Below are 23,288 nucleotides of genomic sequence, written 5' to 3'. Positions count from 1 at the left end.
AAATCTATCCTACAAACTGCATGTAATGAACTGCAAATGATTAGAGAACGTGAAAATATTAATACACAAGAGAATGATTAAGTACATTTCCTTGGGAGCTGACCATTAGACTGGCCTCAGATGGTTGCTAGTTTCTGAGTCACAGAAGATAGGATGGACACAAGCATAGAGGAAAGTAGAAGGTCTTAGGGAAATCATTGTATCAGTCAATAGAGGTTGTTATGGCCACAGCTAGAGATGTCAGTTGGAATCTATTCATAGTGAACGTTTATAATTGGAAGTATAAAGAGTTTCTACTACTCTTTGTGAGTGCTAATGAGCAAATCCCCCACCCCCCATAAAACACAGCGTTTGCAATAGGACTTGTCATGTTTGAATCACAATATACTGTCCTTTTCCAGTCGAGCTACAGGTGTCTGATATTGATTTATTGCTGTTGATCTAAATGGATATACCCTTTCTCAACTCATGACTTTGTGTTTATGTTTTTCTCTTTTAATCCTAAGAGTCTTTGGATCCTTTTTAAACTCTATGCAACCTCAATTCTTTCTGCAAGGTGGCAGTATATCCACGGATATTAAAATATATACCAGTGCTACTTTAGGGAAACAAGGCTCTCTAACATCCACTTTTGGTCCACCTCAAGATGTTCCTGATAGCACAGTTGGGAAAGATTCCGCCTGCAAAACTCTAGACATCAGTTCAATTCCTGGGTAGGGAAGCTCTGCTGGAGAAGGGATAAGCTACCCACTCTAGCATTCTTTGGCTTCCCTTGTGGCTCAGCTGGTGAAGATTCTGCCTTCAGTGTGAGATGTCTGGGCTTGATCCCTGGGTTGGGAAGATCCCCTGGAGTAATGAAAGGCTACCACTCCAGTATTCTGGCTTGGAGAATTCCATGGACTGTATAGTCCATGGGGTCACCAACCGTCGGACATGACTGAGCAACTTTCACTTTCAGTTCTTCAGACCTAGCAACCTGTTACCTTCCCCTAACAGCAAGTATTTCAGTCAGTCCTGCAACAGGTCATTAAAGTGTGATAGTGTTAAATGGTGATAATATATACAGATCTGGAATCACAGCACCCACATATAATGTCTTTCTGTCCATACCATCCTGGTAGCCACTTAATTTACTAATTTTCACAGGCATGATTGATAGTTCTCCCACTTCCTTTGAAAGGACAACAAACCCAGGGTATCCTTCACTCTTAATGATTTTAAATCACATTCAGTGACTGACTTTGAATCATCAACTGCGTCTCTCAGGAGTTAAAGTGCCAGAAAGATTTTACTAGGGAGCTGCAGTCCAGATTAAAGATACCACAGCATTGACTTAAAATCTGAACTCAACTCTTTTGATGCTGATGGTGAAACTCTGTTTTAGTTGTTTCTAATATGCTTTCTGAAAACACACGTGATTCCTCTGGTAGAGACTCTGCCTTATATATCTCCATATTTGATTGACTACTCCTTGAAACTTTCAAACACTTCAAAATTAAAGTTAACACCAAATTAAATATTCGATACTCTACTTTTTAAACCACAAAAACTTGTAGAACTTGGATTAACAAGAGTTTATTGGGGAAGAATGTTTTATGACTGTAGTTATTTAGAAATACTAGGGGATGGTGATAAATATAAGACCAGCTTTTACAAAGTCTTCTACTAATACTTTTATCAAAAGTCTCTGTCCTGACTTCTCTGGCTGTCCAGTGGTTAGGACTCCATTCTTTCACTAAAAGGGGAACCAGTTCAATCCCTGGTCAGGGAACTATGATCCCACAAACTGCATGGTGCACCCCACCCAAAAACAGTATCTGTGTGTCGTGATCCTGTTAGTCATCTGCACTAGGACTGGGCCACCTTCACTGCCCTGCCCTTGGTAACACATTGCTCCCACAAATTTCTTAGATAACAGTGGCCTAATTGATATTTGATCTGATCCCTCCAAACATTATTTTAATCTTTGGAGGTGCTAATTCTGGGTTTTAGTTTTATAAGCATTTTGTGCCTCCTGAGCACTTTAGTTGACAGCATAGGTGAGTGATGCCACAAAGCCCGTTAAGACGTAATTGGTCAGGAGGTGATTTCTGCCTGCCTCACTCAGGGGAAGTATGACATTCACCATCCCCATGTGAAGCCCTCTTCCCATCTGGGTTCTGGCAATCTAATCCCTAATGTCACTCCACACCCCAAACAATGGCAGTAACACCGCACCACTATTCCTTGCCCCTGAGATCTATTGTTAAGCAGGGTTATTCACATTCCGTGCAGACTCCTGACCCAGTCGAGACCTCTACTCTGTGGCTAACTGGGAATCTGAGGGTCTGTTCCCTCAGCTCTTGGGACCACACATCCCTCCCGACTCAGGTGCCTACCTCTTTACTTCCTTCCCTCCCTTCCCATCAGAAAATTCACACACACACAAATATCATCTTTTCACCATTTGATGTGTATTTTAATCGCAGCCATCAGTTTACTATGTTAGTGTGAGAGTCAGTCTTTTCCTGGTTGGCCATTTCTAAGAAAGCAGACCTCTGGAGATGCAATTCTAAACTGTCTGACCTTTTCTATTCAGTTACTGGCTGCCCAGCTTGTACTTCTCCAGGGTCTCTCCTTCTGGGGTGGCTGAGCTTACCTTCTCTTTTGATTCTGCCTCCTTCTTTGACTCTGCCTCATATTTTGGTACCCTTTTCGGCTTTGATTCAGTTTCTTAGGTGCACAGGAAGAGAAAAAAACAGTTTGGTTTTCTAGTTTTCTTCACCTTCTTCAACTGAGTGGCATATGATCGGATTTTCTTTCTCAAGGTTCCTTTTAGAGGTCTTCTGACCCTCATGGTTATATTCCATGCCGTGAAAGACAAGAGAAGGGTATTGGTTTTGAGGAAAGGGTATAACATCTGAGTTGGAAGGGAGATTTCATGAAACGGGATGTGGGCTGATGAGGGCTTTTGTGGCAGGCAAGGGCAGTGTAGAGGTCTTGGGCGGCAAAGTCAATGGAGAATGTGGGGAGCATAGATGAAATCATCTTACCTTCACACTGCCTCTGTATCTCCGTAGACAAAGGGTCTTCTTTCGTCCTTTCACCCTTGGAGCACACCACATTGGAACTCTTCTTGGCTGCCGTGAGTTCCTGGTTACCTTATGATGATAGCATGAAATGGCATAACCCAGAATCTCTGCCTCTGACCTCCCTATATATACCTTCTCAGGACAATGAGGAGCCACACGGTTCAATCTGATTGGTCAGCTAGGCACTCCCCCAGCCAATGGTGGCTTTGTGCTCTTAGACATCACAATGTACCACTGTGCCCATCAACATGGGTTAGTGGGTACTGAGGGAGGCCATGATACAACTTTCTCACCCCTGACACCTCTGTGTGTCCGATTCTGGGGAGGGGTGATTCAGGGGCATGGTGTTTCTTCTCATGACCCTCAGACTTTCCTTCAGTTTCCTTTATTCTTTGACTTATATGTCCCCCTTCAACAGTCCTGCCTCTTCCATCCCTGTATGAATCTCTACCAAACACTTTTCACTCCAAATCTGTTCCTCAGAGTTGTCTAGTCATTTCATCTTTCGACCACCCTCTTCATAGTGGAGGTTCTTGAGGGGCTTAAGGAACTTAAGAGCAAGCACTTAACATAGAAAAAGGTAATTAAGAACAGGTTGGATGTTTTTGCTACTCCAATGAGGTTTAGAGACTCCAAGACTTGGTGAATCCTCAGTCTGTTGCCGCAAGGTCTATACACCGTCTCCATAAATTTATACATCAGAGCAAAGACAGTCATGAATGTCTCCTCCAATAATATTGTTGGGGACATTTCAACTCTCATATTGAGTAGGGAAACTCAACTTGCCCCAGATACCAGAAATACATTTCCGATTAGGAAAAAAAAAATTAAGGTGCCAAAGGCAAGAGTTAGATGACCAATGCACCACTGTCTCTTGACTGAATCACTTCCCCAATGGTCTCTCATTGACAGTTATCATCAGGTAGGGCCCAATGTGGAGCTGACCAATAGCTGAGCAGGAAAAGTATCAGTAGGTATCTCACTGATAGTTGGTTGCTTAGTGGCAGGGCCGAGCGATGCACTGTCCAATTGCTGGGCAAGACCTGTTTCTTAGTATCAGGATGTGGAGTAATATGACAAAGCAATGGCTACCTGCTAATGGCTGTGCTCATGCTGCTCTGTTCCATAAGGATACGTTGGGTCCAGTGTGCTTTAATCTTTTTGACTGACTCCTTTCCCACCGAAGATTTTGATTTCACATGCTTGTTTAATTTTGTACATCATTCTTTTCATTGTATTCACAGGCATGTCAGTCAGCAGTGCTTATCTATAGGCCCCTCTAGCACCTGCCACATGATTGCATGTGCCGCATATATTATAGCTAATATTTCAAAGCCAACAACAATGTCAAAGCCAGCCAACATTGAGAACTACTTTGACAAACCTTAACCTCACAATGATTCTTACTCTATTAACAATGTAACAGAGCACAGTGAGCACAGCCCTATGCAGTTAGCCATTGATGTGCTTCATTTCAACCCACCCTGTTCCTAGGCAACAGGTGTTGCTCAGCCTTACTTGGTGCCTCAGATGGCCCCATTCACAAGCAGCCAACTGTCAATGAGTGACCATTCGTTGTCCTGCTCAGCTATTGATCAGCACCACAGTGGGCCCTGCCCCCCAGTTACTGTCAAGAAGGGAGTATTTGGGAAGTGATTAAGGAAGGGTGGTGTGGTGGTCATCAGTTGGAACATGAGAGAAGAGGCAGATTCAGGCATTTTTTAGAAGGGCCTGGAGATAAGCCACCCTTGGGCCAGTGGGTGAGCTGGAGGTCCCAGGGAATAGACTGGGGACGACATCCTATAGTGCTCCAGAGCCCTCACTAAGGCCCTCCAGTAACCTTGGCCCAGGCCTTGAGGAGCGGTGAACCTCTCCCCCATCCCTGTGTCTGAACCCACTAGCAGTGGCCATCTTCCTGGGCCTCAGTCTCTGAGAACTGGTCTCCTCACTTGGACAGCCTGAGGAGACAGGATCTATTGAGTTGGGTGCCTGGTTCCATCAAGAATGATAGCTGGGCAGAATGTGGGAACCTTGCCCTCAGGGAGCTGCCAAATGAGATCTGTTTCTGCTTATCCAGGATGGGACACTTCAAGGTGAAAGTTGTGCCTTGAGACTTTGCCCTCTTTTGACAGGGCAAGAATGACAGAAAATAACATTCATATATAGGAACAGTATTACCTGACCATGACCTAACTTGAAGCACAAAGGATGTGACACCAAGACATCTGTAACAACTTACCACAGCTCTCCCTGACATTTGCTTTTATATGTACTTAACTGAAAACGTTCAGTAACTTTGGGTTCTTAGGGCAAGAGTCACCCACATCCTTGTATGAATCTGTAATAAACCTTTCCCTGTTCCAAACTCTAACATTTAGTTTTGATGGGCCTCATTCTGCATCAAGAATATGAATTTGTAATTTTGATAACAACCATACTGTCCAAGAGCTGCCTTGGCCTCTCTTAAACAACAGCAGAGACTGGCCAAGTGCTCACAGTCATCCATAACATACCCACTGACTAGGCTTGGCTAAACGTTAGCCATGCTTCTCTCCTCTGAACTTCAGCTTTCCCCCACACTTGAGCAAGCACTAAGAGTCAGACATTTCTGACTCCTTTAACAGCTCTTTGTAAGAGTCAGGTCACTACAGAAAGAAACACTTCCTGTCAAACTACTCCATCATGCTGTCTGTTCATCCAGCCCCACCTTTTTCCCCATCACACACACACACACACACAAACTTACAAACGCACACATAGTTGCTGCGCACCCTCCTTATCTTCCATGTTAATGAAATATCTTTTTCTGTTCCATTTTGAGACACGTTAAGAACTTGTGTTCAAAGCCTTCTCCCTATTGCAATCTGTTCATTTCATTTGTTCAGTTGTGTCCGACTGTGTGCAACCTCATGGCCTGCAGCACACCAGGATTCCGTGTCCATCACCAACTCCCAGAGCTTCCTGACATTCAAGTCCATCAAATCCCCTATGCCATTCAACCATCTCATCCTCTCTCATCCCCTTCTCCTTGGCCTTCATTTCTTCCTAGATTCAGGATCTTTTCCAATGAGACAGTTCTTTGCATCAGGTGGACAAAGTACTGGAGTTGCAGCTTCATAGTCAGTGCTTCTAGTGAATAATCAGGACTGATACCACACGTCCATGGAGTGGTGGCTGCATGGGCACAGGAGGGACTAGAGGAGCTACTGCACGTTCAAGGTCAGGAGTGGTGGCAGTGAGGAGATATATCTCGTCCAAGGTAAGGAGCAGTGGCTGCACTTTGCTGTAGCAGCCATGAAGAGATGCCCCACGTCCAAGGTAAGAGAAACCCACGTAAGATGGTAGGTGTTGCAAGACGGCATCAGAGGGCAGACACACTGAAACCAGAATCACAGAAATCTAGTCAGTCTAATCACACTGGAACCACAGCCTTGTCTAACTCAATGAAACTAAGCCAGGCCCTGTGGGGCCTCCCAAGTTGGGCGGGTCATGGTGGAGAGATCTGACAGAATGTGGTCCACTGGAGAAGGGAAGGGCAATCCACTTCAGTATTCTTGCCTTGAGATCCGCATGAACAGGATGAAAAGGCAAAATGATAGGACAGGGAAAGAGGAACTCCCCAGGTCAGTAGGTGCCCAATATGCTACTGGAGATTGGTGGAGAAATAACTCCAGAAAGAATGAAGGCATTGAGCCAAAGCAAAAACAATACCCAGTTGTGGATGTGACTTGTGACAGAAGAAAGGTCCAATGCTATAAAGAACAATATAGCTTAGGAACCTGCAATGTTAAGTCCATGAATCAAGGCAAATTGGAAGTGGTCAAACAGGAGATGGCAAGAGTGAACGTCAACATTCTAGGAATGAGTGAGCTAAAATGGACTGGAATGGGTAAATTTAACTCAGATGACCATTCTATCTACTACGGCAGGTAGGAATCCCTCAGAAGAAATGGAGTAGCCGTCATGGTCAACAAAACAGTCCAAAATGCAGTAGCTCGATGCAATCTGCAAAATGAAAGAATGATCTCAATTCGTTTCCAAGGCAAACCATTCAATATCACAGTAATCCAAGTCTATGCCCCAACCAGTAACACTGAAGAAGCTGAAGTTGAATGGTTCTATGACGACCTACAAGACCTTTTAGTAGTAACACCCAAAAAAATGTCCTTTTCATAATAGGGGACTGGAATGCAAAAGTAGGAAGTCAAGAAACACCTGGAGTAACAGGAAAATTTGGCCTTGGAATATGGAATGAAGCAGGGCAAAGACTAATAGAGTTTTGCCAAGAAAATGCACTGGTCATAGCAAACACCCTCTTCCAACAACACAAGAGAAGACTCTACACATGGACATCATCAGATGGCCAACACTGAAATCAGATTGATTATATTGTTTGCAGCCAAAGATGGAGAAGCTCTATACAGTCAGCAAAACCAAGACCAGGAGCTGACTGTGGCTCAGACCATGAAGCCTTATTGCCAATTTCAGATTTAAATTGAGGAAAGTAGGGAAAACTACTAGACCATTCAGGTATGACCTAAATCAAATCCCTTCTGATTATACAGTGGAAGTGAGAAATAGATTTAAGGGCCTAGATTTGAAAGATAGAGTGCCTGATTAACTATGGAATGAGGTTCGTGACATTGTACAGGAGAGAGGGATCAAGACCATCCCCATGGAAAAAAAATGCCAAAAAGCAAAGGGCTGTCTGGGGAGGCCTTACAAATACTTGTGAAAAGAATAGAAGTGAAAAGCAAAGGAGAAAAGGAAAGATATAAACATCTGAATGCAAAGTTCCAAAGAATAACAAGAAGAGATAAGAAAGCCTTCCTCAGTGATCAATGCAAAGAAATAGAGGAAAACAATGGAATGGGAAAGACTAGACATCTCTTCAGGAAAATTAGAGATACAAAGGGAACATTACATGCAAAGATGGGCTCGATAAAGGACAGAAATGGTATGGACCTAACAGAAGCAGAAGATATTAAGAAGGGGCGGCAAGAATACACAGAAGAACTGTACAAAACAATCTTCATGACCCAGGTAATCATGATGGTGTGATCACTGACCTAGAGCCAGACATCCTGGAATGTGAAGTCAAGTGGGCCTTAGAAAGCATCACTACGAAGAAAGCTAGTGGAGGTGATAGAATTCCAGTCGAGCTATTCCAAATCCTGAAAGATGATGCTGTGAAAGTGCTGCACTCAATATGGCAGCACATTTGGAAAACTCAGCAGTGGCCAAAGGACTGGAAAAGGTCAGTTTTCTTTCAAATCCCAAAGAAAGGCAACACCAAAGAATGCTCAAACTACCACACAATTGCACTCATCTCACACGCTAGTAAAGTAATGCTCAAAATTCTCCAAGCCAGGCTTCAGCAATATGTGAACCGTGAACTTCCTGATGTTCAAGCTGGTTTCAGCAAAGGCAGAGGAACCAGAGATCAAATTCCCAACATCCGCTGGATCATGGAAAAAGCAAGAGAGTTCTAGAAATACATCTATTTCTGCTTTATTGACTATGCCAATGCCTTTGACTGTGTGGATCACAATAAACTGTGGAAAATGCTGAAAGAGATGGGAATACCATACCACCTGATCTGCCTCTTGAGAAATTTGTATGCAGGTCAGGAAGCAACAGTTAGAACTGGACATTGAACAACAGACTGGTTCCAAATAGGAAAAGGAGTACGGCAAGGCTGTATATTGTCACCCTGTTTATTTAAATTCTATGCAGAGTACATCATGAGAAATGCTGGACTGGAAAAAACACAAGCTGGAATCAAGATTGCTGGGAGAAATATCAATAACCTCAGATATGCAGATAATAGCACCCTTATGGCAGAAAGTGAAGAGGAAATAAAGAGCCTCTTGATGAAAGTGAAAGTGGAGAGTGAAAAAGTTGGCTTAAAGCTCAACATTCAGACAACGAAGATCATGGCATCCGGTCCCATCACTTCATGGGAAACAGATGGGGAAACAGTGTCAGACTTTATTTTTCTGGGTTCCAAAATCACTGCAGATGGTGACTGCAACCATGACATTTAAAGACGCTTACTCCTTAGAAGGAAAGTAATGACCAACCTAGACAGCATATTCAAAAGCAGAGACATTACTTTGCCAATAAAGGTCCGTCTAGTCAAGGCTATGGTTTTTCCTGTGGTCATGTAGGGATGTGAGAGTTGGACTGTGAAGAAGGCTGAGCGCCGAAGAATTGATGCTTTTGAACTGTGGTGTTGGAGAAGACTCTTGAGAGTCCCTTGGACTGCAAGGAGATCCAACAAGACCATTCTGAAGGAGATCAGCCCTGGGATTACTTTGGAAGGAATGATGCTAAAGCTGAAACTCCAGTACTTTGGAAACCTCATGCAAAGAGATGACTCATTGGAAAATACTCTGATGCTGGGAGGTATTGGGGGCAAGAGGAGAAGGGGACGGCAGAGGATAAGATGGCTGGATGGCTTCACTGATTCGATGGAGGTGAGTCTGAGTGAACTCCAGGAGTTGGTGATGGACACGGAGGCCTGGCGTCCTGCAATTCATGGGGTCTCAGAGAGTCAGACACAACTGAGTGGCTGATCTGATCTGATCTGATACTTGATTTACCATGTTGTTTCAGATGTACATAAAAGAGATTCAGCTTTACATATACATGTATGTGGGCTTCCCACTTGGCTCAGTTGATAAAGAATCACCCTGCAATGAAGGAGATTTGGGTTCAATCCCTGGGTTGGGAATATATGCTCAGAGGGTCATGACAGGCCACTCCAGTATTCTTGCCTGGAGAATCTCATGGACAGAGGAATCTAGCAGGCTACAGTCCATAAGGTCACAAAGAGTAGGGCACATGTGAAGCAACTGAACTTACACAGGCACACTTACGTATATCTATTTCTTTACAAATTCTTTTTCCATTTATGTTCTTACAGAATTTCAAGCAGAGGTGCCTGTGGTTTTGTGGTAGATCCTTGTTGGTTATCTATTTTATATATAGTGGTGTGTATATATGTGTTAATCCCCAACTCCCAATTCATCCCCCCCTCCGCCCCAACTTCCCATTTGGTAATCATCAGTTTGTCTTCTATGTAGATGTGTTTTTGATGTTCTTTGGGGGAGGCAGTTTAATCGTTTGAAGTAGTCCTACTTTTCTATTTTTGCTTTTGTTGCCTGTTTTTGGTGTAACATACAGAAAATCACTTCTAAGACCAATGTTCACAACTTCTCCAGTTTGTTTTCTTCCAGTTGATTTATAGTTTCAGATCTTGCATTTAAATCTTTAACAACTCTGAGTTTAGTTTTATATGTGGTATAAGGTAAGGGTCCTATTTCAATCTTTTGCATTCAGATTTCTCGTTGCCCATGGCGGTTAATTGAGGAGATGGTGAGGTGAAATTTAATCATGATCATCTCAAGGCAGAAATGAGTGACAAGCCTATAGGAAAGGCACTGGAATGAGAGACTTGGCCAGGAGCATGTAAAGGTTGGGGACTCCCACTTGATTCCTGCTGATACGTGGATGTGATCCTGGGCAGATGAGTTCTGACCCTAGGCACATAGACTTGCTCTTGACCTCTGCCAAGCAAGAGAAGCCTCTGGGCAAGCAGTATTGTGCACTTATCATGATTCCATGGGCACTGCTTTGGCTTTTGCATTTGGTGTCATGCAAATGCGTGGTCTTAATACAAAGACATAGAGTTCCTCTTGACTACTGATAAAATAAGCTTCGAAGTTCCTATGACTTCTGATCCACTCTCTAGTTTATGGTTTATACTATATTTTTAAACAGATTCTTGGACAAACTTGGCAGAAGAGAATGTTTCTCTCCCTTAAAGTCTTAGATAATCCAACTTCTGATAATATTTTATATCACCACACTGTTGATTTCTTTTTTTTTTTTTTTTGGAGTTTTTTTTTTTTTTTTTTTTTTAGTTTAGTTTAGTTTTCTTTTTCTTTTTTTTTAATTTTATTTTAATCGATTTACCTCTCTGGCATGCATTTCTGATAAGATACATACTCAAAAATCTATCCTACAAACTGCATGTAATGAACAGCAAGTGATTAGAGAATGTGAAAAATTAATACTCAAGAGAATGATTAAGAATATTTCCTTGGGAGGTGACCATTTGGCTGACCTCAGATGATCGCCAGTTTCTGAGGCACAGAAGATAGGATGGACACAGGCATATAGGAAAGTAGATGGTCTTAGGGAAATCATTGTATCAGTCAATAGAGGTTGTTAAGGACACAGCTAGAAAGGTCAGTTGGAATCTATTCATAGGGAACCTGTATAAGTGGAAGAACAAAGAGTTTCTCCTACTCTTTCTGAGTGCTAATGAGCAAATCCCCCACCCCCATAAAACACAGCTTTTACAATAGGACTTGACATGTCTGATTCACAATATACTGTTCTTTTCCAGGAGAGCTACAAGCATCTTATACTGATTTATTGTTGTTGATCTACTTGGATATTCCCTTTTTCAAATCTTGACTGATTATTTATGTTTTTCTATTTTAACCCTAAGAGTCTTTGGATCCTTTTTAAACTCTATGCATCCTCAATTTTCTCCAAAGTGGCAGTATGTCCATGGATATTAAAATATATACCAGCGCTACTTAGGGAAACAAGGCCCTCTAACATCCACTTTTGGTCCACCTCAGGATTTTGCTGATAGCTCAGTTGGGAAAGATTCTCCTGCAAAGCTGGAGACATTAGTTCAACTCCTGGGTAGGGAAGCTCTGCTGGAGAAGGGATAAGCTACCCACTCTAGCATTCTTTGGCTTCCCTTGTGGCTCAGCTGGTGAAGAATCCACCTTCAATGTGGGAGACCTGGGTTTGATCCCTGGGTTTGGAAGATCCCCTGGAGTAAGGAAAGGCTACCCACTCCAGTATTCTGGCCTGGAGAATTCCATGGACTGTATAGTTCATGGGGTCACCAACAGTCGGACACGACTGAGCAACTTTCACTTTTAGCTCTTCAGGCCTAGCAATCTGTTACCTTCCCCTAACAGCAAGTATTTCAGTCAGTCCTACAACAGGGCATTAAAGTGTGATAGTGTTAAATGGTGATAATATATACAGATCTGGAATCACAGCACCCACCTATATGTAGACATAAGGTCTCTCTGTCCATATCATCCTGGTAGCTGCTTTTACTGACTAATTTTCAGCAGGCAGGGTTGATAGTTCTCCCACCTCCTTTGAAAGGACAACAAACCCAAGGTATCCTTCACTTTTAATGATTTTAAATCACATTCAGTGACTGACTTTCAATCATCCACTGTGCCTCTCAGGAGTTAAAGTGCCAGAAAGATTTTACTAGGGAGCTGCAGTCCAGATAAAAGATACCGCAGCATTGACTTAAAATCTGAACTCAACTCTTTTGATGCTGATGGTGAAACTCTGTTTTAATTGTTTCTAAAATGTTTTCTGAAGGCACACTGGATTCCTCTGGTAGAGACTCTGCCTTATATATCTCCATATTTGATTGACTACTCCTTGAACCTATTTAAACACTTCAAAATGAAAGTAAATACCAAATTAAATATTCCATACTCTTCTTTTTAAACCACGAAAACTTGTAGAACTTGGATTAACAAAAGAGTTTATTAGGGAAGAATGTTTTGTGACCATAGTTATTTAGAAATACTAGGGGATGGTGATAAATATAAGACCAGCTTTTACACAGTCTTATAATAATACTTGTATCAAAAGTGTCTGTCCTGACTTCTCTGGCTGTCCAGTGGTTAGGACTCCATGCTTGCACTAGAAGGGGAACTGGTTCAATCCCTGGTCAGGGAACTAAGATCCTACAACCTGCATGGTGCCCCCCACCCAAAAAAAATTATCTGTGTGTGGTGATCCTGTGTGTCATTTGCACTGGGATTGGGCCACCTCCACTGCCCTGCCCTTGGGAGCACACTGCTCCCACCAATTTCTTAGGATAACAGTGGCCTAATTGATATTTGGTCTGTTTGCTCCAAACATTATTTTAATCTCTGGGAGTGCTAATTTTGGGTTTTCCTTGTATCTGCATTTTGTCTTCCTGAGCACCTTTACCTGACAGCACAGGTGAGTGATGCAACAGGGCCCGTTATGATCTAAGTGGCCAGGATGTGATTTCTGCCTGCCTCACTCAGGGGAAGTATGCCATTCACCATCCCCATGCTAACCCTCTTTCCATCTAGGTTTTGGCAATCTAGACCCTAATGTCATTCCACACCCCAAACAATGGCAGTAACATCACACCACTACTACTTGCCGATGAAATGAATTGCTAAGCAGGGTTATCCATCTTCCGTGCAGACTCCTGACCCAGTCCAGACCTCTACTCTCTGGCTAACTGGGGACATGAGGATCTGTTCCCTCAGCTCTTGGGACCCCCACATCTCTCCCCACTCAGGTGCCCACCTCTTTGCTTCCTTCCCTCCCTTCCCATCAGAAAATTCACACACACACAAATATCATCTTTTCACCATTTGATGTGTATTTTACTTGCAGCCATAAGTTTACTATGTTAGTGTGAGAGTCAGTCGTTTCCTGGTTGGCCATTTCTAAGACAGCAGACCTCTGGAGACACAATTCTAAACTGTCTGACCTTTTCTATTCAGTTACTGGCTGCCCAGCTTGTACTTCTCCAGGGTCTCTCATTCTGGGGTGGCTGAGCTTATCTTCTCCTTTGTTTCTGCCTCCTTCTTTGACTCTGCCTCATATTTGGTACCCTTTTCGGCTTTGATTCAGTTTCTTACGTGCACAGGACCAGTCCAGGTTCGATGCATGATGCTGGATGCTTGGGGCTGGAGCACTGGGACGGCCCAGAGGGATGGTATGGGGAGGGAGGAGGGAGGAGGGTTCGGGATGGGGAACACATGTATACCTGTGGCGGATTCATTTTGATATTTGGCAAAACTAATACAATTATGTAAAGTTTAAAAATAAAATAAAATTGGAAGAATAAAAATAAAAAAAAAAGAAAAAACAGTTTGGTTTTCTTGTTTTCTTCACCTTCCTCGACTGAGTGGCATATGATTGGATTTTCTTTCTCAAGGTTCCTTTTAGAGGTCTTCTGAACCTCTTGGTCATATTCTGTGCCTTGAAAGACAAGAGAAGGGTATTAGTTTTGAGGAAAGGGTATAACATCTGAGTTGGAAGGGAGATTTCATGAAAAGGGATGTGGGCTGATGAGGGCTTTTGTGGCAGGCAAGGGCAGTGTAGCAGTCTTGGGCGGCAAAGTCAATGGAGAATATAGCGAGTGTAGATGGAATCATCTTACCTTCACACTGCCTCTGTCTCTGTTGACAAAGGGTCTTCTTTCGTCCTTTCACCCTTGAAGCAAACCACATTGCAACTCTTCTTGGCTGCTATGGCTTCCCAGGTTGCCTTAGTCATGATGATAGCATGAAGTGGCCTAACCCAGAAGCTCTACCTCTGACTTCCCTATATATACCTTCTCAGGACAATGAGGAGCCACACCCTTCAATCTGATTGGTCAGCTAGGCACTCCCCCAGCCAATGGTGGCTTTGGGCTCTTAGACATCAAAATGTACCACTGTGCCCATCACATGGGTTAGTAGGTGCTGAGGGACGCCATGATACAACTTTCTCACCCCTGACACCTCTGTGTGTCTGATTCTGGGGCGTGGTGATTCAGGGGCATGGTGTTTCTTCTCATGACCCTCAGACTTTCCTTCTTTGACTTATATGTCCCCCTTTAGCACTCCTGCCTCCTCCATCCCTGTATGAACCTGTACCAAACACTTTTCACCCCATTTCAGCACCTCAGAGTTCTCTAGTCACTTCATCTTTTGACCACCCTCTTCCTATTGGGGTTTCTTGAGGGGCTTAAAGAACTTAAGAGCAAGCCCTTAACATGGAAAAAGGTAATTAAGAACAGGTTGGATGTTTTTTCTACTCCAATGAGCTTCAGAGACCCCAAGACTTGGTGAATCCTCAGTCTGTTGCCCCAGTATGTTTATACCGTCTCCACAAGATTACACATCAGAGCAAAGTAAATGTTAAATGTCTCCTCCACTAATATTGTTGGGGACACTTCAACTCTCACATTGAGTAGGGAAACTCAACCTGCCCCATCTACCAGAAATATATTCCCGATTAAGAAAAAAAAAAAAAAAGTAAGGTGCCCAAAGGCAAGAGTCAGATGACCACTGCACCACTGTCTCTTGACTGAATCACTTCCCCAGTGGTCCCTCATTGACAGTTATCATCAGTTAGGGCCCACTGTGGAGCTGACCAATAGCTGAGCAGGAGAAGTACCAGTAGATATCTCATTGATAGTTGGTTGCTTATGGGTAGGGCCCAGGGATGCACTGTCCAATTGCTGGGCAAGACCTGTTGCTTCCTAACAGGATGTGGAATAATAAGGCACAACAATGGCTACCTGCTAAGGGCTGTTCTCATGCTGTTCTGTTCCATAAGGATACGTTGGGTCCAGTGTGCTTTAATCTTTTTGACTGACTCCTTTCCCACCGAAGATTTTGATTTCACATGCTTGTCTAACTTTTGTACATCATTCTTTTCATTGTATTCCCAGGCATGCCAGTCAGAAGTGTTTATCTATATGCCCCTCCAACTACTGCCACATGATCGCATGTGCCGCATATAGTATAGCTAATATTTCAAAGCCAACAAGAATGTTAAAGCCAGCCCACCTTGAGAACTACTTTGACAAACCTTAACCTCACAGTGATTCTTATTCTATTCACAATGTAACAGATCAGAGTGAGCACAGCCCTATGAAGTTAGCCATTGATGTGCTTCATTTCAACCCACCCTGTTCCTAGGCAACAGGTGTTGCTCAGCCTTTCTTGGTGCCTCAGATGACCCCATTCACAAGCAGCCAACTGTCAATGAGTGACCATTCATTGTCATGCTCAGCTATTGATCAGCACCACAGTGGGCCATGCCCCCAGTTACTGTCAAGGAGGGACCATTGGGGAAGTGATTAAATAAGGGTGCTGTGGTGGTCATCAGCTGGAAAGTGAGAGAAGAGGCAGATTCAGGCATTCTTTTCGAGGGTCTGGAGATCACCAGCCTTGGGCCATTGGGTGAGCTGGAGGTCCCAGGGAATAGACTGGGGACTACATCCTATAGTGGTCCAGAGCCCTCACTAAGGCCCTCCAGTAGCCTTGACCCAGGCCTTGAGGAGTGGTGAACCTCTCTCCATCCCTGTCTCTGCAACCTGCTCATAGTGGTCGTCTTTTTGGATCTCAGTCTGTGAGAACTGGTCTCTTCACTTGGACAGCCTGAGGAGACAGGACCTATTGGGTTTGGTGCCTGGCTCTTTCAAGGATGAGAGATGGGCAGAATGTGGGAACCTCGCCCTGAAGGAGATTCCAACTGACATCTGTTTCTACTTAACCAGGATGGGACACTTCAAGGTGAAAGTTGTGCCTTGAGACTTTGCCCTCTCTTGTCAGGACAGAAAATAACATTCATCTGGTAGAAATGTATAGGAACATCATTACCTGACCATGACCTAACCTTTAAGCACAAAGGATGTGCCACCAAGAAGTCTGCAACAACTTACCACAACTCTCTCTAACATTTGCTTTTAAACATCCTTACTGAAAACTTTCAGTAACATTGGGTTCTTAGGGCAAGAGCCACCCACATCCTTGTATGAATCTGTAATAAACCTTTCCCTGTTCCAAACTCTAACATTTAGTTTTGATGGGCCTAATTATGCATCAAGCACATGGACTTGCAATTTTGATAACAACCATACTGTCCTAGGGCTGACTTGGCCTCTCTTAAACAACAGCAGAGACTGGCCAAGTACTCAGTCATCCATAACATGCCCACTGACTTGGCTTGGCTAAACTTTAGCTAAGCTTCTCTCCTCTGAACTTCAGCTTTGCCCCACGCTTGAGCAAGCTCTAAGAGTCAGACATTTCTGGCTCCCTTAACATCTCATTCTAAGAATCAGCTCACTACAGAAAGAAACACTTCCAGTCAAACTGCTCCATCATGCTGTCTGTTCATCCATCCCCACCTCTTGCTGCATCTCACACACACACACACACACACACACACACACACAGACAAATACACAAACTCACACACACACAGTTGCTGCTCACCCTGCTTATCCTTCCATGTTAAAGAAATATATTTTTCTGTTCCATTTTGAGACACGTTACGAACTTGTGCTCAAAGCATTCTCCCTGTTGCAATCAGTTCATTCCAGTCGTTCAGTTGTGTCCGACTTTGCCAGTGTCCGTCTCCAGCAGCCAGGGATTCAACCTGAAAGGAGGGACCATGTTGGCGAGTAATGACGCAGCCTCTCAATTTCCTGGACTGCCCATTTATTTCAAGTTTAAGATTTTCTTTTATACTTTTACAAAAGCATTAGGTCAGAGGTTTGCCATTTTCAATTCCCCCTCATCCAGATTTATTATCTCCATAAATCATTGTTACAATGTACTGCCTTGATGTAGTCTTTTCCCAGTTTGGAACCAGTCCTTTGTTCCATGTCCAGTTCTAACTGTTGCTTCTTGACCTGCTTACAGATTTCTCAAGAGTCAGGTAAGTTGGTCTGGTATACTGATCTCTTTAAGAATTGTCCACAATTTGATGTGATCCACTCAGTCAAATGCTTTGGCATAGTCAGCAAAGCAGAAGTAGATCTTTTTCTGGATTTCTCTTGCTTTTTCTATGAACCAACAGATGTTGGCTATTGGATCTCTTGTTCCTCTGCCTTTTCTCAATGCAGCTTGAACATCTGAACGTTCTTGGTCTATGTATTGTTGAAGCCTATCTTGGAGAATTTTCAGCATTACTTTTGTTGTGTGGGTGATGACCCTATCACCATTGTCATTTCAAATCAAGTTCCTTCTCACATTAGTCTGGATTTGTTTTATTTAATTGCAAAAATAGACATAAATTCTTAGGTGTAATGTTTATTTCCCTCTTAAAAGGTATTAATTAACCCCCAGTATGGAACAACAGACTGGCTCCAAATTGGGAAAGGAGAATGTCAAAGCTGTTTATTGTCACCCTGCTTGTTTAACTTATATGCAGAGTACATTATGCAAAATGCTGGACTGGATGAAGCATAAGCTGGAATCAAGATTGCTGGGAGAAATATCAATAATCTCAGATATGCAGATGACACCATGCTTATGGTAGAAAGTGAAGAAGAACTAAAGACTCTGTTGATGAAAGTTCAAGAGGAGAGTGAAAACTCAACATTCAGAATACTAAGATCCTGGCATCTGGTCCCATCACTTTATGGAAAATAGATGGGGAAACAATGGAAACAGTTACTGACTTTATTTATTTATTTATTGTCTGAAAAACCACTTCATATGATGGCTGCAGCCATGAAATTAAAAAAAAAAAAAAAAACCCTTGCTCCTTGGAAGAAAATTTATCACCAACCTAGACAGCATATTAAAAAGCTGAGACATCACTTTGTCAACAAAGGTCCATCTAGTCAAAGCTATGGTTTTTCCAGTGGTCATGTATGGATGTGAGAGTGATACTATAAAGAAAACTGAGTGCTGCAGAATTGCTGCTCTTGAACTGTGGTGTTGGATAAGACTCTTGAAAGTCACTTGGATTGCAAGAAGATCCAACCAGTGCATCTTAAAAGAAATCAGTCCTGATTATTCATTGGAAGGACTGATGCTGAAGCTGAAACTCCAATACTTTGGCCACCTGATGAGAAGATCTGACTCATTTGAAAAGACCCTAATACTGGGAAAGACTGAAGGTGGGAAGAGAAGGGGATGATAGAGGATGAGATGGTTGGATGGCATCACCAACTCAGTGGACACGAGTTTGAGTAAGCCCTAGGAGATGGTGATGGACAGGGAGGCCTGGTGTGCTACGGTCCATGGGGTCACAAAGAGTCGGACATGACTGAGCGACTTAACTGAACTGATTGAACCCTCTGCAGTGTTTCAGGTAGTGTTCTGGGTGCAAGGTACACATTGGTAACCAATACCCAAGACCCTTCTCTCATGGGGCTTACATTCTAGTCAGGAAAGATGGAAGGTAAACATTAATGACAAAATAGTGAATTATACCATATAGAGAGAACCTTATGAGATATGAGATTTGGGGAGTTTTCCACCCCTGAGGTTAGTGCAGGTACGGCCTTTTTAATCCAGGACATTTGAGCAAAGACTTAATTAACAACATGAGGGACTGATCTTATGGCTATCTTGGGGAATAAATTCTGGGCAGAGGAAATAGCCAGGGCAAAAGCCCCCAATTGGTATTGTCTATGTCCTTCCAATAAAACAAGGAGGCTGGTGCAAGTGGGACCAGGTGAGTAGGAAGAAACTAGAAAGTGATGAGCTGTTGTTGAGAGAAAACAGAGCAGGAAAAGGAGGAGTGTAATGTTAAACTTATATTTCCATTTATGTGATGAATTAATTCACAGTACACAAACCACACTGGGCTGTGGTGGTAATGAGGAGAGGCATTTGTCATAGTTTGATGGCAAGGAGGTAGGGGAAGGGTTCTTTTAAGTAAAGACACCCAAGATGAAGCCTGAGCCACCTGAAGCAAAATAGATCACCAAGTGAAAAGTTGTGCAAGTGTTTCCCAGACAGGGGGGGAGAAAATGCAAAGGCACTGAGACCCATGAAAGCTGGCTATACATGCATTGAGTATAACTGGAAACTAAGGTATGATGTGGAAATTGCGAAGAAACATGGACTTGGAGGTAGAAAGAAGAACTTTAAGGGATACCTGGGCATATGTTAATTTAATGTCTGGGTTGCTGCTGCTGCTGCTACATCAATGTCAGTTGTGTCTGACTCTGTGTGACCCCATAGATGGCACGCAACAGGCTCCTCTGTCCCTGCAATTCTCCCGGCAAGAATACTGGATTGGGTTGCCATTTCCTTCTCTAATGCATGAAAGTGAAAAGTGAAAGTGAAGTCGCTTAGTCGTATCTGACTCTTAGCGACCCCATGGACTGTAGCCTACTAGGCTCCTCCATCCATGGGATTCTCCAGGCAAGACTACTGAATTGGGTTGCCATTGCCTTCTCTGAATGTCTGGGTTACTCTGCTTCAAAAGAGCATTATTTGTTTTCTAATTGTAAATATGTACTCGAGGCAAAGCAATATGGGAATTCAAAAAGTATAAAAATGAAATTCAGTTCAGTTCAGTCGCTCAGTCATGTCCAACTCTTTGCGACTCCATGAATCGCAGCACGCCAGGCCTCCCTGTCTATCACCAACTCCCAGAGTTCACTCAAAGTCATGTCCATCGAGTTGGTAATGCCATCCAGCCATCTCATCCTCTGTCGTCCGCTTTTCCTCCTGCCCCCAGTCCCTCCCAGCATCAAAGTCTTTTCCAATGAGTCAACTCTTCGCATGAGGTGCCCAAAGTACTGGAGTTTCGGCTTTAGCATCATTCCTTCCAAAGAACACCCGGGTCTGATCTCCTTTAGAATGGACTGGTTGAGGACACCAATAAGTGTGGCAATAGAAATATATACTGTTAATATTTTGTCTTTGTTGTTCTACTTAAATGTTTATTATATATATATATGTGTGTGTGTGTGTGTGTGTGTGTGTGTGTTATATAACACTAGAATATATATCGGAGAAGGCAATGGCAAGCCACCCCAGTACTCTTGCCTAGAAAATCCCATGTATGGCGGAGCCTGGTAGGCTGCAGTCCATGGGGTCGCTACGAGTCGGACGTGACAGAGCGACTTCACTTTCACTTTTCACTTTCACGCAATGGAGAAGTAAATGGCAACCCTCTCCAGTGTTCTTGTCTGGAGAATCCCAGGGACGGGGTAGCCTCATGGGCTGCCGTCTATGGGGTCGCACAGAGTCAGATACGACTGAAGTGACTTAGCAGCAGCAGCAGAATATATATAATACACATATATTTGGATGAGCATATATACATCAGTGAAATTTTTTTAATTTATACAGATTGAATCAAACTATATTTTAGCCTTCCTTTTCTATACAATATGCTGGAAGAATTTTTCCATCTCAAAGAACATGTATCTGTCATTATTTCTAAGGATTACTGTAGTGTTCAGATGCTTGCTTATCCCATACTCCATGCAAGTGCTTTGAAGACAGGAACCATGTGTGTTTTGTTCACTGGTTGCTTCCATATTTTTTCTATTGTAAATAAGGCTGTAATAAACATTGGAATTTATGTATCTTTTCAAATTAGTGTTCATTGTCTTCTCATATATACCTGGGAGTGGAATTGCTGGGTCACATGGTAGTTGTTTTTTCAGCTTTTTGAGAAACTTCCATGATGTTTTCCATAGTGACTGCACAAATTTACATTCCCATCCATTAAGTACAAGGGCTTCCTTTTCTCCACATCCTTGCCAACATTTGTTATTTTCAGACTTTTTCATTTGATGATAGCCGTAACAGCAGCAGTAGCAGTAGCAGCATTCTGATGGGTGTGAGGTGATATCTCCTTGTGATTTTTAATTTCCCTGACGATTAGTGCTGTTTAGCATTTTTTCATGTGCCTATTAGTCATCTGTATATCTTCTTTGAAGGAATTCAGATCTTCCCATTGTTGTTGTTTTTTTTTTTAATATCGAGTTGAGTAATTTGTTTATATATTTTGCATATTAACCCCTTATAGTCATATCATTTGCAAATACTTCCTGGCTCAGATGAAAAAAGCATCTGCCTTCAATGTGGGAGACCTGGGTTTGATCCCTGTGTAGGGAAAATCCCCTGGAGAAGGAAATGGCAACCCACTCCAGTACTCTTGCCTGGAAAATCCCATAGATGGAGAAGCCTGGTAGTCTACAGTCCGTGGGGTCACAAAGAGTCAGACACAACTGAGTGACTTCGCTTTCACTTTCTACTCCCATTCAGTAGGTTGTCTTTTCATTTTGTCAGTGTTTTCATTTGCTGTGCAAAAGTCTTGAAGTTTAATTAGATCTCATTTTTTTCTTTTGTTTCCTTTGCCTTAGGAGACAGGTGGAAAAAAAAATGTTGCTATGAATTATGTCAAAGAGTGTTCTGCCTACATTTACTTCTAGGAGTTTCATAGTTCCCAGCCTTTCATTTAGGGTTTTAATTCATTTTGATTTCATTTGTTTAATCATTTTTTGTGGTGGTTTATAGTTTTCTGTATATAGTATCATGTCAACTGCAAGTAGTGTCAGTTTTCCTTCTTCCTTCCAATTTGGATGACTTTTATTTCTTTTCCTTGAATGATTGCTGTGCCTCGTACTTCTAGCATTTTAGAAGTGTCAAGAGTGGGCATCTGTGTCTTGTTCCTGATTTAGAGGAAAAGCTTTCAGCTTTTTGCCCTGAATATGATATTATCTCTGTTTGTTATAAATCACCTTTATTATGTTCAGATGACCACATGGACTATACAGTCCATGGAATTCTCTAGGCCAGAATACTGGAGTGGGTACAGAGTGACTTCCACTTCCACTTTCATTATGTTCAGGTATATCCCTCCATATCAAGTATGGTGAGAGTTTTTGAAATGAATGAATATTGAATTTTGCCAAATGCTTTTACAGCATCTGTTGAGATGATCATGTGATTTTTGTCCTCATCCCTAATGTGATGTACCACATTGACTAATTTGCAGATATTGAACCATCCTTGTACCCCTGGAATAAGTCCATCTTGATTATGGTATATGATGGTTTCAATGTGGTGTTGAATTTGGTTCTCTAATATTTTGTTAAGAATTTTAACATCTATATTCAATGGAAATACTGGCATTTAATTTCCTTTTTTGGTGGTGTCTTTGTCTGGTTTTGGTGTTAGGATAATAATGGCTTCATAAAATAATTTGGGAGTACTCCATTTTCTCAATTTTTTCGAATAGTTTGAGAATGTTGGATATAAGCTATTCTGTATATGTTTGGAAAAATTCTGCTGTGAAGCTGTGTGGTCCTGAACTTTATTTTGCTAAGAGCTTTTTTATTATAAATTCAATTTCATGACTAGTGATTCATCTATTCCGATTATACATTCCTTCCTGATTAAATTTTGAAAGATTGTATGTTCCTAGAGATTTATCAATTTCTTCTAGGTTGTCCAACTGTCTGACATACAACTATTTGTAGTATCCTCTTATGATTTTTTCCTATTGCTGTGATATTGGCAGTAATGTCTCCATTGCATTTCTTATTTTGTTTATTTGAGTCATCTATCTTTTATTTTTGATGAACCTTGCTAAAGACTTAATTATTTTGTTTATCTTTTCACTTAACTGATATTT

At 42.4% G+C, this 23,288-nt stretch overlaps 1 pseudogene; it reads left to right on the top strand.

Moving 5' to 3' along the window:
- Positions 1-6,674: 6,674 nt before the first annotated feature.
- Positions 6,675-23,288, top strand: part of LOC139182028 (craniofacial development protein 2-like) — a 55,016-nt pseudogene continuing 38,402 nt past the window's right edge.

Source organism: Bos indicus, unplaced genomic scaffold, assembly GCF_029378745.1.
Source record: "Bos indicus isolate NIAB-ARS_2022 breed Sahiwal x Tharparkar unplaced genomic scaffold, NIAB-ARS_B.indTharparkar_mat_pri_1.0 scaffold_63, whole genome shotgun sequence".
Taxonomy (NCBI): domain Eukaryota; kingdom Metazoa; phylum Chordata; class Mammalia; order Artiodactyla; family Bovidae; genus Bos; species Bos indicus.
Note: the sequence above shows the minus strand (reverse complement) of the source record. Positions and strands in the feature narration are given on the sequence as shown.